The sequence below is a fragment of the Penaeus japonicus genome, unplaced genomic scaffold (assembly GCF_977035675.1).
Source record: "Penaeus japonicus unplaced genomic scaffold, GWHDUDI00000001_assembly GWHDUDI00000262, whole genome shotgun sequence".
Taxonomy (NCBI): domain Eukaryota; kingdom Metazoa; phylum Arthropoda; class Malacostraca; order Decapoda; family Penaeidae; genus Penaeus; species Penaeus japonicus.
The window spans coordinates 2,501-11,803 of record NW_028234664.1 but is presented as its reverse complement, the minus strand read 5'-3'; the positions used below and the strand labels follow the sequence as shown (position 1 = coordinate 11,803).

The window sequence follows — 9,303 nt, the reverse complement described above, 5'->3', positions numbered from 1 at the left end:
CCCTAACCAGCCGTCCGGATATATGTATGGGGAGGCTCCCGCCTGGCCGCTCCTGGGGGCGGTGGCCGTGAGTTTTGCCTCCTCCCGAGCCGCCACTTCGGCTCGGGCCTCCTGAGGCTTGCGGGCGGCCTGGCGTGGGCCCGTGGCCGGGCGGGCGCGGGTGGCGGGCGCCTCCGAGCCGGGGGCGGCGGTGCGCCTGTCGCCTTCTCGGGGGGCGCCTCCTTCCTTGGTGGACTCCTTGGCTTGTGTTATTTTCCTCCTCCTCCCGGGCCGCCGGTCCGGCTGTGGCACGGCATGGCATGGCATGGGGTCGCGGGCGGGCGGGCGAGAGCCTCCTTCGTTTGGTGCATTGGCTTGTGTTTTCCCTCCTCTCGGGCCGCCGGTCCGGCTGTGGCATCCAGTGCATTCCCCCATTCCAGGTGGCGCGGGCCTTGGGCGCGAGCCCTCGGCGCGGGTCGCGGGGAGGGCGCCTTGGCGCGGAGTGCGGCCGGTCATTCCTGTCCAGGTGGGCGGGCCTTGGGCGCGAGCCTCCCGCGCGGGTGCGGGGGTTCGGCTTGGGCGGGGTTGGTGCGGTCCCGGGCCCTAACCAGCCGTCCGGATATATGTATGGGGAGGCTCCCGCCTGGCCGCTCCTGGGGGCGGGGGCCGTGAGTTTTGCCTCCTCCCGAGCCGCCACTTCGGCTCGGGCCTCCTGAGGCTTGCGGGCGGCCTGGCCTGGGCCCGTGGCCGGGCGGGCGCGGGTGGCGGGCGCCTCCGAGCCGGGGGCGGCGGTGCGCCTGTCGCCTTCTCGGGGGGCGCCTCCTTCCTTGGTGGACTCCTTGGCTTGTGTTATTTTCCTCCTCCTCCCGGGCCGCCGGTCCGGCTGTGGCACGGCATGGCATGGCATGGGGTCGCGGGCGGGCGGGCGAGAGCCTCCTTCGTTTGGTGCATTGGCTTGTGTTTTCCCTCCTCTCGGGCCGCCGGTCCGGCTGTGGCATCCAGTGCATTCCCCCATTCCAGGTGGCGCGGGCCTTGGGCGCGAGCCCTCGGCGCGGGTCGCGGGGAGGGCGCCTTGGCGCGGAGTGCGGCCGGTCATTCCTGTCCAGGTGGGCGGGCCTTGGGCGCGAGCCTCCCGCGCGGGTGCGGGGGTTCGGCTTGGGCGGGGTTGGTGCGGTCCCGGGCCCTAACCAGCCGTCCGGATATATGTATGGGGAGGCTCCCGCCTGGCCGCTCCTGGGGGCGGGGGCCGTGAGTTTTGCCTCCTCCCGAGCCGCCACTTCGGCTCGGGCCCCCTGAGGCTTGCGGGCGGCCTGGCCTCGGTCCGTGGCCGGGCGGTCGCGGGTGGGGGCCGCCTCCGAGCCGGGGCGGCGGTGCGCCTGTCGCCTTCTCGGTGGTCGCCGTATCATTAAAAAAACTCCTTGGCTTGTGTTACTTTCCTCCTCCCGGGCCGCCGGTCCGGCTGTGGCATGGCATGGCATGGCATGGGGTGGCGGGCGGGCGGGCGGGCGAGAGCCTCCTTCGTTTGGTGCATTGGCTCGTGTTTTTTTCTCCTCTCGGGCCGCCGGTCCGGCTGTGGCTTGCTGTGGCGGGGGCCTCCTTCGTTGGTGGATTGGCTCTTGTTTTTCCTCCTCTCGGGCCGCCGGTCCGGCGGTGGCATGGCATGGCATGGGGTGGTGGGCGGGCGAGAGCCTCCTTCGTTGGTGGATTGGCTTGTGTTTTTCCTCCTCTCGGGCCGCCGGTCCGGCGGTGGCATGCTGTGGCATGGTGTGGCGGGCGGCGGCTCTCCCTCGGGCCGCCCGAGCGCAGAAGGCGTTGCTCTCTCCGCCCCAGCCGGCCGACCTTTGGGGTTGCCGTGGCGCCTGGGCGCCCCTGCCTTGGCGTGCGCATTTGGGTCCAGGCGGGCCTCCTCCCCTTTGGAGCCGCCCCGGTGGCGTGGGTGTTGCGGATTTTGCGGTGTTGTTGTGGTCTCGGGCCCTAACCAGCCGTCCGGATAATGGCAGGGGGGAGCCGTCCGCAGCGTGGGCGGATGCCTGGCCTCGGTTGTGCCCCGCCGAGCCGGCTCTGTCCTTAATCCCCCCTGCCTTTCCAGGCCTGCGCCCTCCCCCTGAGCGCACAGGACGCAGCGATTTTCGCCGAGCGATTGCGGCCCCTCTCCCCCTCGCTCGGTGCGCCGCGTCTCTTCTGCTCGTCGGCGGGCCGGCCAAACCCTCCCCCCCTCTCTCTTCCCCGGGAGCGGCGGGCGTTAAACCCCGTCTGGCCCACCTCTCACAGCAATAGCCGTGGGCTCGCGCCCTTCTGGTTGGCCCGAGGCCGCCGAGGTAACCAGTCCTCGCGCCGCCGACGGCCGGCCGGGCCCTGCCCTTCATATATGCGGCTGCCCAACCCTTCTCTGTTTCCGTTCGGAATTGTTTCCCGAGTGCCCTTCGCGGCCTCACCCTCGCGCGATCCGCGGCCGATAACGCCGAGTTAGATCCCGGGTGTGCGTAACCTGCGACGAGAGGAAGCTCTTTCGGCAATCACCGACTTTGATCCGCCCATGTGATTGACATGTTTTTACCTTTTGGTTCTTGCTCGACGCTCGGGTGCCTTTCCCCCCCCTTGCTGTCGGGCTCGGCCCACGCCTTGGGCGCTGCCCCTCCCTCTCCTCCTTCTGTTCTTCCCGCCTCTCCTCTGGTGTCTCCTACGCGGGTCCTCTGCCCCTTTTGGGGGTCGGCCACGGTAGGAGGATGGAGGACGACTCGGGCGCTGGAGGAACGGGCCAGTGAGTGGCTTGGAATTGGCCATCTTTTTGGAGGGAGGGTGCGTGCTTTTTTGGCTGGGTTTTTACTTGGAGGTTTTATTCTGGCCCGACGAGTTCCCCCTTTTCCCCTCGTAGCGGCGCCGATAGCCCCTATTTTGAACGCCCTCGAAAACTCTCCAACTCTCTCTCTCTGCTGCTGCTGCTGCTGCCGCCGCCAGCCTCCCCCCCCGAAAAAGGAGAGGAAGAGGTGGTGGGTGGCGGTGGCGGAGGCGCGAGCGAAGAAAAGAACCAAGGCGGGAAGCAGTAGAGCTTGCCTCCATCGGAAGACGGCCCCCGTCTTCCGTCGCCGGCCTCCGCTGTGGCGCGGGACGCGGCGGCGGCGGCGGGTCGTTGACGACTGGTGTGCTATTATTGCCATGTGCTACCTGGTTGATCCTGCCAGTAGTCATATGCTTGTCTCAAAGATTAAGCCATGCATGTGTAAGTACAGGCCGACTTAAGGCGAAACCGCAGACGGCTCATTAAATCAGATACAACTCATTGGATCTCTGCTGAACCGCATTACTTGGATAACTGTGGTAATTCTAGAGCTAATACATGCCTTTGGAGTCTCCGACCGCGAGGGAGGAGCGCTTTTATTAGACCAAAACCCCGTGCGCGCGGCTCGCGAGGGCCGCGCGCCCGGGGTTTTGGTGAAACAGAATAACTTTTGCCGCCGCGTCCTGCAGGCGTCTGCCTTATCAGCTCTCGATTGTAGGTTAAACGCCTACAATGGCTATCACGGGTAACGGGGAATCAGGGTTCGATTCCGGAGAGGGAGCCTGAGAGACGGCTACCACATCTAAGGAAGGCAGCAGGCGCGCAAATTACCCACTCCCGGCACGGGGAGGTAGTGACGAAAAATACTGTTGCGAGCCCCGAACGGGGCTTCGCAATTGGAATGAGTACACTTTAAATCCTTGTACGAGGATCAAGTGGAGGGCAAGTCTGGTGCCAGCCGCCGCGGTAATTCCAGCTCCACTAGCGTATATTAAAGTTGTTGCGGTTGAAACGCTCGTAGTTGGAACTCTGCTCCGGACCGGCGGTCCGCCTTAGCGGCGGTCACTGCCGGGTTCCGAGCTGTGTCCCCGCCGGCTTGCAGGGGGTTTGTATGCCCTTAACCGGGTGTCCCCTTGTGGCCGGCACGTTTACTTAAAATTAGAGTGCTCAGAGCAGGCTGACGATTGCTTACAGCCCGAATGGTCGTGCATGGAATGATGGAAGAGGACCTCGGTTCTATTTTGTCGGTTTTTCGGAACCCGAGGTAATGATTAAGAGAAGCAGACGGGGGCATTCGTACTGCGACGCTAGAGGTGAAATTCTTAGACCGTCGCATGACGACCTAATGCGAAAGCATCTGCCAAGGATGTTTTCATTGATCAAGAACGAAAGTTAGAGGTTTGAAGGCGATCAGATACCGCCCTAGTTCTAACCTTAAACGATGCTGACTAGCAATCCGCCGCAGTTATTCCCATGACCCGGCGGGGAGCTTCCGGGAAACCAAAGTCTTTGAGTTCCGGGGGAAGTATGGTTGCAAAGCTGAAACTTAAAGGAATTGACGGAAGGGCACCACCAGGAGTGGAGCCTGCGGCTCAATTTGACTCAACACGGGGAAACTCACCAGGCCCGGACACCGGAAGGATTGACAGAATGAAGGCTCTTTCTCGATTCGGTGGGTGGTGGTGCATGGCCGTTCTTAGTTGGTGGAGTGATCTGTCTGGTTAATTCCGATAACGAACGAGACTCTAGCCTGCTAAATAGTCGACGGGTCTCGTCCTCGCGCGCCTTCCAGGGCGGCGACGAGTCGGGTCGACGGAAAGGTGAGAGTGCTCGCTAGCTTTTTTTGGCTGGCTTGCCCCCTCTCCAAATCGCGGTCCGTCGAGAGGGGCTCCGACGGTGGTGGTGGTGGTGGCGGCGGTGGTCTGCTGCGCGCGTGTGCACTGGCAGTTCTCCCCCCCTCCCCCCGCCCCCCTGAAGACCCCCTCCCGGCTTGGAAGGGCCCTGTCGAAGGTAATAGTGCAGCGGTGGATGTACTGCAATGACCCCTTCTTCTTTCGACGCCATTACGGGGGGCTCTCGGGTCGGCTCCCGACTCTCCTCCTCCTTCTGTGATAGGCTCTGGTACCCCTCTGTCTCTCTCTCGCTGTAGGAGGGAAAGGAGGCGGGTGGGGCGAAGGTGGAGGCACCGAACCCCAAAGTTAGTCTATTTCCCGCCCCCGCCTTGGTTACCGGGACTTTTCGTGGCCAGTGGTGCGCGACGACGGCCGTGTCGCGGTCTGTGCTTTGCTTTTGTTTTTGTCAAACGAATTGTTTACTTCCCCTCGGCCCCCCGGTCGAGTGGGAGGCGAGCGAGTCGCGTGCGAACTCGAAAAAACCCTCTCCAAGACTCTTAACGGGGGATCACTTGGCTCGTGGGTCGAGGAAGACCGCGGCAAAAAGCGTAGTCTGATGGCTATCGCAATTGTCCCGTGATTCCATCGACGTGTCGAACGCACATTGCGGCGGCCCTGTGCCTTCTTCGAAGGACGGCCGCCACCCTCCCTCGAGTGTCGTGACGTTGCCTACCGGGAGACAGTATGGACGGCTGCGGCGGCCCCCCCGCCGCCCGTTCTCCGGTAGGCCGACACAGTGTTTCTGTTGAGAGTGAGGCGAAAGATCGCCGTGCGTGGGCCTCCGTGCCGCCCCAGAAAGCTGGCGAGGTGTGGAGGCCTGCTAAGCACCATGGGGCGAGCTGTTGACCTTGCCGTGGGTGCGAGGCCGGGGGCTCGTCCCCCTTTGCCTTTGCACCGCTAGGCGCCCTGAGGAGTTCGCTGGACTTCTGAAGGAAGGCGCTCGGGAGGAAGGTGTGGGAGGTTGTTCTCCACATCCCCGCCTTCTCTGTTTGCCGCTCCTCCTTCCCCCCCTCCGCGAGGGGTCTCTCTCTCTCTCTCTCCGTCTGCCGCCCCCTGTGACGGCAAGGAAAAGAGGGAGGAGGCTCTCTCAAGGGCTCGGAGGGTGCGTGTGCTGGAGCGCTTTGGAAGCAGGCAGGCAGGCGAGCAGGCAGGGCTGGCCAGGCCAGACCAGTGTCTGATGAGAGAGATGTAAAGAAAAGGCTTTAGCCGGCTTGGGCCGGTTATTCCTTTGGGTTGAGGAGCCGCTCCGCGCCAAAAGTCTCTGTTGGCGGGGTTAAGGCGCTGCATAAGAAGGTGTGGGCCTGGGGTTGGGGCGAGGCCGCATGGCGCGCCCCCATACGTCCAGGTGTTCCCATGACCGTCCTTAACCCCCCACCTCCCCGGCTTGGCGGAGGTAACCTGTCGCCAAAAAAAAAAAAAAAAAAAAAAAAACACCAAAAAAGCTACGGCTCTCCTCGTCGGTAGTGGACGACTAGCCGGCTAATCTCAAAAGGGCGGCGGGAAGAGACGGCCGTGTCTCTCTCCCGTTACGTCCCGTCCCCCCTTCCTTGACCAAGATGACAAACCCGCTTGGAAGGCCTAGGGTGTTCGTCGGTCTCGGTTTTGAGCGTGCTACGGCGCGCGCGCGCGGGCGATTGGGTTGGGTCGAGGCGCTGCATAAGAAGGTGCGGGTCCTGGGGGTGGGGCGAGGCCGCGAGGCGCGCCCCTATACGCCCAGGTGTTCACTTGACCGTCCTCCCCTACCCTTCGCACCAGAGGGAGCTGACGCAAGAGAGAGCGAGCTTGGTGATGATGATTGATGATTGATGATGATGACAGTGAGCGGCGGCAGGAGGAGTTTTTGGCTTCCCAATGTCTGGGTGAGAGAGCGAGCGAGGAAAAAGCGAATGAGCCATCTTGGACCCTCTTCTTTTGTGCCTTGGGCGGCCGATTTTCGGCCGGCGAGAAAGAAGGGGGGAGAGCGAGCGAACGAGTCCCTCGCATGCGAGCTAGTCGCCGGCCACGCCGCCGTTGCGTGAGCCCGGGGCGTGCTACAGCCGACGGAGCAGCAGCCGCCCCCCCCACCATGGAAGGACTGCGCTGGTCTTGTCGCGTTTTGGGGGCTCGCTAAAGCTCTGTGAATGCTTCTTAATAATAAGCTGATGACCTCGAGTGGAGGGAGATGACCCGCCCAATTTAAGCATATTAATGAGCGGAGGAAAAGAAACCAACCGGGATTCCCTGAGTAAGTGCGACCGAAACGGGAAGAGCCCAGCGCAAAGCCTCGCGTCCCTTAACAGGGGGCTTGAGGGGTGCTGCGTTGGGGAGAGGTCCTGCACGCGCTCCCGCGCCGCCTAAGTTGTTCATGAAAGACTCCAATACCCAGGGAGGGTGTCAGGCCCGTGTGGCGGAAGTCGTACCCCTCCTCGTTCGCGGGGAGGGGGGTTTCGGGAGTGCGGGACGGGCCTCTCCTTAGAGTCGGGTTGCCTGAAACCGCAACCTAAAGCAGGTGGTAAACTCCATCTAAGGCTAAATACGACCACGAGACCGATAGCGAACAAGTACCGTGAGGGAAAGTTGAAACAGAACCCTGTAGAGAGAGTTCAAGAGAACGTAAAACCGTTAAGAGGCTAAACGGGCGGAGATTCGAAGATCGAACTGGGGGGATTCAGTTCGACGGTTTGTCCGGGAGACGGCAGCGGGTTTAGTTGGCGGCTGCGGCTCGCGACCTCCCTTTCTCTCGATCCTTCGGGGTCGGGGGAGGCAGGGGGCGCGGCCCGCCGCCTGCCCGGCGCCGGCGGGCGATCTTCCCCCCGCAGTAGGTCGCCGCGACGCGTTGGAGTTTGGGGCGTCTAAGGCCCGGGTTCTGGCAGGATCGGCGGCGCGTGCTGCGTATCGGGAGATGGGGTTTCTCGCCCCTCTGTCGCCGCGGCGTTCCAGCGCGCTCGTCCGGGGATCCCCCGGCGTCCTCGTCTTGCTCCCCCGACAGTCACTTCTCCGGGGCGCTGGGCCGGCTATAAACGCCGCGCCCGTTTTTTTTGCCTTCGCGGCGTGCAAAGAGTCGATCCTCCACCCGACCCGTCTTGAAACACGGACCAAGGAGTCCAACATGTATGCGAGTCAGTGGGCGCACTAAATCCACGGGCGCAATGAAAGTGATTGGGCCGATCCCTCGGCGAGCGGGCGGCCGCGCGCACCCGGACGGAGTGACTGACTTTCCTCCCCGGGACGGCGCGGAGTCCCGCTTCCGCTCCCGCACGCCGGGGTCCCTTCTTTCGGGCGGGGGCCTTCGGGGGGCGCAGGCCCGGGACTCGCCATGACGAACGGGCGCCGCCGCCCTCCCCGGGCGGGTTTCCGGCGTCCGGATGTGTCGGCGGGTGCCCAGAGCATAAATGTTGGGACCCGAAAGATAGTGAACTATGCTTGGCCAGGATGAAGCCAGGGGAAACCCTGGTGGAGGTCCGAAGCGTTTCTGATGTGCAAATCGATCGCCAGAGCTGAGTATAGGGGCGAAAGACCAATCGAACTATCTAGTAGCTGGTTCCCTCCGAAGTTTCCCTCAGGATAGCTGGCGCTCATGTCGAACGAGTTCCATCCGGTAAAGCGAATGACTAGGGGTGTTGGGGACGAAATGTCCTCAGGCCATTCTCAAACTTTAAATGGGTGAGGGTGCGTGCTTGCTTCGCTGAAGCCCCGGACGAGAATCGGAGTGCCTAGTGGGCCAATTTTGGTAAGCAGAACTGGCGCTGTGAGATGAACCAAACGTGGAGTTAAGGGGCCTAAATGGATGCTAATTCCGATCCCATGGAAGGGAGTTGCTTGCTATAGACAGCAGGACGGTGGCCATGGAAGTTGGAATCCGCTAAGGAGTGTGTAACAACTCACCTGCCGAAGCAAGTAACCCCGAAAATGGCATGGCGCTCAAGCATCCTCCCGATACTCTACCGCCGGGCGCACTATTGGCTGCGACGAGGAGGTCTCGAGGCCCCGGCGAGTAGGAGGGCGCGGTGGTGAGCGTAGAAGGATACGGCGTGAGCCGGTCTGGAGCCGCCACCGGTGCGGATCTTGGTGGTAGTAGCAAATGCTCGAGCAAGCCGGACCCTCGTTGACCGAAGCGGAGGAGGGTTCCCCGCCAACATCGCTTGGTCGTGGTTAAGTCGGCCCTTAGTCCGAGGATAGCCACAAGAAAGCAGTGTGTGTGGAGCGCGTATGCCGATGCCTCCTCCTGTTTTTTTGCGTGGGGGTAGAGTCGGCACGAGCCGGTGGAGCGAGCCAGCGGCAAGAGTCGAGAGGAGTCGGCGGCGGCGGCGGCGGTGGTTGTTGCTGCTGCTGCTTTTGTCGCTGATGACCGGCTGTTTGTCTGTTTGGTCTGGCGAGCTCTCGGTTTGTCGGCGCCGGTCGAGCTCCCGAGTCTTAGTCTGAAAGCGGCGGGGTACGGCGCCACGGCCTTTGGCGGCCGTGGTTCCGCTCCTGTCTTCCTCCCCTGTCATGGCGGATGCAGTAATGCAGCCTACGCTGCCGCTGACTCTGACGCCTGTGGGCGGGGCGGCACCACGTCCCGCCGGCGGCGTCTTGGCGAGCTCTTGTTCCTCCTCCTCCTTCCCGATTGAAGGGCGGGCATCCCTCCCACCCACTCGAGCGAGCGAGCGAGCCAGCCACGACTCCCCCCCTTTG

The 9,303-nt window shown here is 63.2% G+C and overlaps 3 pseudogenes; all 3 read left to right on the top strand.

Moving 5' to 3' along the window:
• Positions 1–3,144: 3,144 nt before the first annotated feature.
• On the top strand, positions 3,145–4,277 carry LOC147466517 (small subunit ribosomal RNA; annotated as a pseudogene).
• An 865-nt stretch (positions 4,278–5,142) lies between these two features.
• Positions 5,143–5,310, top strand: LOC147466516 (5.8S ribosomal RNA; annotated as a pseudogene).
• Positions 5,311–7,723: 2,413 nt separating this feature from the next.
• On the top strand, positions 7,724–8,699 carry LOC147466515 (large subunit ribosomal RNA; annotated as a pseudogene; the record flags this gene model as incomplete).
• Between the last annotated feature and the right edge of the window lie 604 nt (positions 8,700–9,303).